Source organism: Phalacrocorax aristotelis, chromosome 18 (genome assembly GCF_949628215.1).
Source record: "Phalacrocorax aristotelis chromosome 18, bGulAri2.1, whole genome shotgun sequence".
NCBI classification, from domain to species: Eukaryota; Metazoa; Chordata; class Aves; order Suliformes; family Phalacrocoracidae; genus Phalacrocorax; species Phalacrocorax aristotelis.
The window spans coordinates 591,568-597,567 of NC_134293.1; the positions used below are offsets into that span (position 1 = coordinate 591,568).

The 6,000-nt window shown below is 55.2% G+C and overlaps 1 protein-coding gene across 1 annotated transcript in view; it reads right to left on the reverse strand.

Annotated features, from left to right (window-relative positions):
• The window catches only part of MYO1C (myosin IC), a 56,799-nt gene extending 51,842 nt beyond the window's left edge, over positions 1–4,957 (reverse strand). Inside the window, exon 1 of the mRNA XM_075113341.1 lies at positions 4,689–4,957. The gene's annotated coding sequence lies outside the window, so the exon portion shown is untranslated. The remainder of the gene's footprint in view (positions 1–4,688) is intronic.
• Positions 4,958–6,000: the final 1,043 nt, after the last annotated feature.

Genomic DNA, 6,000 nt, shown 5'->3' on the forward strand with positions numbered 1-6,000 from the left:
AATGCATAAATTCAAAAGGAAGATGTGAAATATCTTCAGAAGTTCCATTTTAACAGCCCAAACTCCCTTCCCACACCATCCCTTCGCAGGCGAGTCCGGCACGCCTAGCTGCCCCCCATTCACCCCTGCACAGATGCACCTGTGGAGAAACCCCGCTACGCTGCACGGTGGCACCCGGCTTTGCCTGCCCAGCACCCCGAAACACACCCAGGTATACAAACCCCGTGGTGGTTACGCCCTCAGCAGACGTAATGGGTGGGTAAGAAGGCTGCCTGCAACATCGGTCAGAAAATAACGTGCTACCAGAAAACAGCAGATAAAGAGTCACGAAAAGGCAGAAAGCTGCTCGCAAGCGAACTTCAGGGCTCACCTAAAATAAGGCAAAAGAAACATCTGGTTTGCTATCTAAGTTCCGTCCTGTCAGAGGAAGAATTCCCGGCTTCCTGGTGCAAAGGTGTGGCTTTCCCTCCCAAGATACAGAAGAGGTAATTCTGAACAGACTCCAAAATCCTAAGCGTAAAGACACCCTGTTATTTAAAACAAGATGTGTGGACAGAGAACAAGTTTTTCTGGTCTCCAATTTGGAAAGTTAAATAAAACTCTAGGAAAAAAAAACAACAATAATTTTGTGCAATAACCTTCCCTCTTCTGCACCATTGGACACATCAGCCTTTGCTGCAGATCAAAACCTGAACTGCAGAAATACTACTTACGATGCAACATCGCGCAGCGTTGCAAATACGTAGCAGGTTTTGTTTTTAAAAAATGTTGATTATAGTGTGCTGCCTTATAATGCGTGGAAGTGCATATTTTAGTTATTAAAGTTAGCAAACAAGCCTGGCTGTTGAAAGTCATTTCCCTGAGTAAACAATGACTCAGTGTGGACTGTATAATGTAGAAGTTATTAGTTACTGTTAGCAAGTTTAAAAAAAACTCAACTCGCAACACTATACAAAGACATATTTCAGCACGGAAAATAGTTTTCCTCCTACTTCTGTGGTTCTACTCATACTGCTTCAGTAGAATTTAATTTTCTAAAAAGCTAAACAGATCACTATCTCCTTATTGTATAACTGGACGTTGACTTAGCTGGACCCTTCGGCCACGAGCAACAAGCACAGCGAGAGAGCCGAGCTCGCCCTCTTTGCTGTTCTCAGTTTGCCATAACGCTGAAGCAAAGACGATTCTTTCCTGGACAGGAATATCCCATCTAGACCAGGCAGCAGGTGGCAACAAAAACAGATGTAAAGACAACCTTAAAATATTGAGGATACGGTAATTAAGAAGAATTGCAATTGCCAGCTCACTGAAATCCTCTGACAAGCACTGGTCTCTAGTTGAACTACAGCCCCTTCAATAATCCTCCTCTTCATTAGTAAATGGCCAAACGCACCTGGTGGCTGTCAGCTGGCACAAGGCACCGCAGACCACTCCAACTAATGAAACGCAGCCGCTAGGATGCAGAGGTTCCCTCAAGTCCCAAAGCCGCCGCGCAGGCTGTTCTCCAGGTGCCAGTGCGCGCCGCCCCAAAGGTCGGGACGTCTCTGTCTTACCTTCTGTAAGGGCGAGATCTCCGCTCGGACGTAAGAACGCTACAGGGAAACATCCCTGGTAAACTTTTACCAGAAAAGTGCCTCCAAAAGAAACGACTGGACTCCTAATTTAAAGGCATGGCTTTTTAAAACAGCTATAGCTTATGAGGTCCAGCCTGCATCCAAACAGCAGGCTGAATGCCATCGCAGTCGTCGTTTTGCCCACACGCACCTTTTTGCCTAGCAGGGATTTTATAAAACTCTTTTATGGGGAATGGGGGGAAAAAAAAAAAAAAAAAAAAGAAATCTGTTTGGGACAGCATGGATGGAGGATTTTTTTTTTTTTTCATTCACAGACTATCCATTTCCTGGTAAAAATCAGAACACGTTTTGCCACAACATTCTTCGCCACCACCAATTACACTGCCCGTTTGGTTACAAAACTTTCCAGTAACCGCAGGCTGCCAAACCATCCAGCTCCAGGAGCTTACTGCCTAGAAGGCAAACACTCTAGCGCTCCAAAGGTCCTGCCCAATGCTAAAAATCTCTGTCCATTTATTATCAGCTGCTAAGTGAATTACAGGAAGGGCGGTGGCCGAGCTGGGCCCAGGTCAGCGGACCGCTTAGGGGGCGCGAGCGTCGCGGCGACGAACAGCGAGCTGGTCATTCGCGTGTGACCAAGCGCCTTCCTGAAGAGCCACGCTGCCCGGGAGAGCTATCCACGCGTGCCCGAGCGCCTCAGGAGTTCTAAACACCAACCTGCATCGCCTCCCAGTACAGGAATTTAATACAGGACAGACTACACTGAAGGTACATATTAAACAGGAAAGGTACTGGCCCTGCTGCTTCTTATTGTGTTGAAGAGCACTGAAATAATGCTAACGCTAATTAAAGACGACTGGACCTTCCACCCCCACAGAGCATGACTCAGCTGCAACCCATCACTTGAGATTTGCCCACTCAGGCCTTCTGTCATAACAAACTTTGCTAGCCTTTCACATTGACTTCTATTGCTCGCTTACCTCCTTATTAATGCTTTCTGGGAAGAGCTGGCCACCTACCCCACTACTGCACGAGCAAGGAGTACAGTCTGCAGGGGAGGGCACAAAATAGTCTGCAGGGTATCTTCCAGCAGAGAGATCACTCAGCCCAGACAGAGGCACAGTAAAAGCGGGCAGAAAAAGAACCACGTTACAATCTCTCAGAAAGACAACCCATGCAAACCTCATCCACTAGAAAAGATGACAGAAGGTTAGACGTACGGTTTCTATCGAAGTCAGGGATAGTGATCCCCACCAGACCCAACCACGTCACTCGCAAGTTGGTTATAAAGCAGCAAAGCACTACATAACGCAGTAAAGCCCCTGACGGAAGACAAACACGAGCTGTAATTGCAATCGCTCTGCGCCAGTGCAAAGTACCGCTGCTGCCAACGGAGCAACCCCCACCTGATCCCAGCCGTTTCTCCCTGCGCCATCGCATCGTCATGCAGGCAGAGACGTGCTCACGCAATGAGCTGAGCCGGGAAACTGCTTCGCACAAATCGCCTGTTTGTTTTGCCTACTCAGTTTTTACTCAGTTTTCATTTGGACCGGTTCTGAGAAGTGAACCACCTTTGACCTCCATCAATATGGGTAAGCCAAAGCCAACACAAACGGTTTTCCCCGCAGGGACGTTTTAGAAACATACAAATAGGCCTTTCTAAATGGTCCTTTAGCTTGTACGAAAGGGCAAGCGATTTAGTTACATTTGCATCCCTTACAAGGGGCAGTAGGACACACCATCCCCAGGAAAATCCGCCATACTTTAAGCTCCCTCCACCCTTTGTTGCAGCACCGGCAACACGTTGCACTTGCCCAAATACAGATTTGTCCCACAGAAGGCATTAGTTATTTGAGAGCACCCTGTGAAGAGTCCCTCACCTGCCACTCCTGCAGACTGGGAGGCCAAGTGCTCCAGCCCAGCGATCCCCAACATTGTGCGCGCTGGGAGTGCCCAGAAGTGCCAGGGGAGGGGGCAGTGGACCCACTCCCCCTCCCACGGGAGCCGCGGCGCAGTTTGCTTCTCCCGCGTCCAGTGCGGACCGTCCATTCCCACGGGGGTAAAGGGCTCTGTACGGCTCCTGGAAAGCACGCAGCTCCCAGCGCGGCAAGGCGAGGGCCCGCAAGCAACACAACACTACAAGCACTGGAAGAATCCCCAAAGTCTGAATACTACCAGAACAAGCCTAATACTGTGTTTCCTTCGCATAAAGGCACCCACAGAGTTTTAGCCTATTTGTAGAAAGAAACACCACATTTAATCTGATTTTAAGCTTCTTTCACTCCCAGTTTTTTTACTGTCCTTCCTCCAGTGGGCTTAGGTCAAACTAAAAAAAAACCAAAAAAGAACCACCCAAAACCTTCTACCTGGCTTGAATGATTTTGTTGGCACCTGATTTCTCTTATAGATGTTATAAATTCTGAAGACGCATCCTAAGTAACAAGTTTCTTTGCTATTAATTATGCAAAAGACAACAGCAATTGCACCCTGGATTGTGAGTCACATGGAATATCTCACTCCCTTAGTATACTATGATTCAGACTTTTTTTCTTTTTAAAAAAAGACCTCCCCTTTATGCCATCATAAGTTAGGACAGCACACGTGCAGTCGAGCACTCCGTTGCTCCCTGCCAGGCAGAGAAGACGAGATTTGTATTTACACAAGCCCTCCCTAAAACACGGGGTTATACCCAGTGCCAAAACTGAAAACCCCCAAGTGTTATGACAGCGGCTGCCGCACCAGGGCCTACTGTAAAAATTAAGAACTCATCAGTTCCGTAAGCCCCAGGCAGTTTATAAAAGAGTTTTGAAAAGATGCTGACAGCTGGTAATTGCCCATTGCTCTAAAAGGAGCCAAAAGAAGAACGCCTTTCTTCCCAGTTACTCTAAGACGTGGCTCTGGTTCCCGGCCTGTCCCACCAACCAAGCCCATCTTCTCGTTTGTCCCTTCCCAAGACCAGGCAGCTGCCGCCTACAAGTAGCTCCGGCGGAGCCCTCCACCTCCAGCAACCGTCACAGAAAGGACGAACACCAGCACCACGTCCGTGCTCCGGCTCAGCACCATCTTCCCCCGTAACCCCCCCCAGAGACGAGGGCGCAGACCAAGCCGGCTTACTTGGGAAGCTCAGGTTACTCGAATGAGTCGTTCATTCAGCGCAGGCACGTTCCCTCCGTAATTCGCTCCCTTAAAGCGCTTAGCTCCAGGTGTCAGCAAAGGGAAAGCTGGCACCGAAGGCAGCAGAGCAGAAGGGGGCCGCGGAGCCTTCGCGGGGTGCCGACCCGCGGCCGCGGCCGGCGGGGTTACGGCGTCTGGCAACGCCCCGACCCGCGGGAGGCCACGACCGACACGCAGCTGCCTCCAGAAAGCGCTCCTGGGCACCTGTGCGGGCACCGCCGGACGAGGAAGAACCGTGGCAGGACGGAAGCAAGCGCTGCCCCCGCGGGAGCGCGGCAGCGGGAGGGCGCGGGCAGCCGCCCCGGGCGGAGGGCGGCAGGACCCGGGCCCCCAGCCCCCCGGCCGGCGCGGAGCAGCCAGCCCTCACCCTGCCCCGCTCCCCCGGCGGGGGCTCCGGCTACCGGCGTGTATTGAGTAGCGCAGCAGCGGCGGGAGGGACCCCTCGGGCCGCCGGGCTCGGGCCGCCGGGCTCTGCCCGGGAGCGTTGCGAGCCCCCGGAAGGTGGCTGGCCGCGGGGAAGGACCGCCCGCCGCCGGTCCCCCCGGCGCCCCCCGGCCGGTAGCGCGCTCCCGCCGGCCCCGGCCATGTGCCCGAGCCCCGGCGCCTTCCGCCCAGCCCGGGGGGGGGCGGCGGCCGCCCCTCCCGCGGGTGAGCCGAGCCCAGCCGAGCCCTGCCGCCCCCCGCCCCGCTCACCTGCGCTCCGCTCAGGCTCAGGGCCCTGCGGCGGCTCCGCCAGCGCCTGGCGCCGACTGCCCGGGCCGCCCGCCCGCGCCGCGCCGCGCCGCTAGTGAGCATGTCCGAGCGCCGGGCATGCGGGGTGCGCCGGGCCGGGCCCCCGCCGCCGCCGGCCCCCGCAGCCTGCCCGCCGCCGCCGCGGGACCGGCCCCGCCACCACCCGCCCCGAGGCCCCGCAGCTCCCCGCTCCGCAGCCCCGCCGCACCCCTGAAGCCCCGCAGCTCTCCTGAAGCCCAGCCACCCCCACCCCCGAGACCCCGCAGCTCCCACGCAACTCCCCCAAAGCCCCGCAGCTCCCCCGCCGCCGCGGCCCCCCGAGGCCCCGCAGCTCCCCCGCAGCGCACGGCGCGGGGAGCAGGAACCCGCTCGCAGCGCTCCCGCTGCCCGCGACAAGAGCATCCCCCTCCCCGCACCGGTTCGCTCCAGCCGCCCAGCACTCCCGCGGGCACCGCCGCCCAACGCCGGCACCGGCGGCCCCATCCCCTCCCCGCCGGCGCCCGGGCGCGGGGCTCAGCCG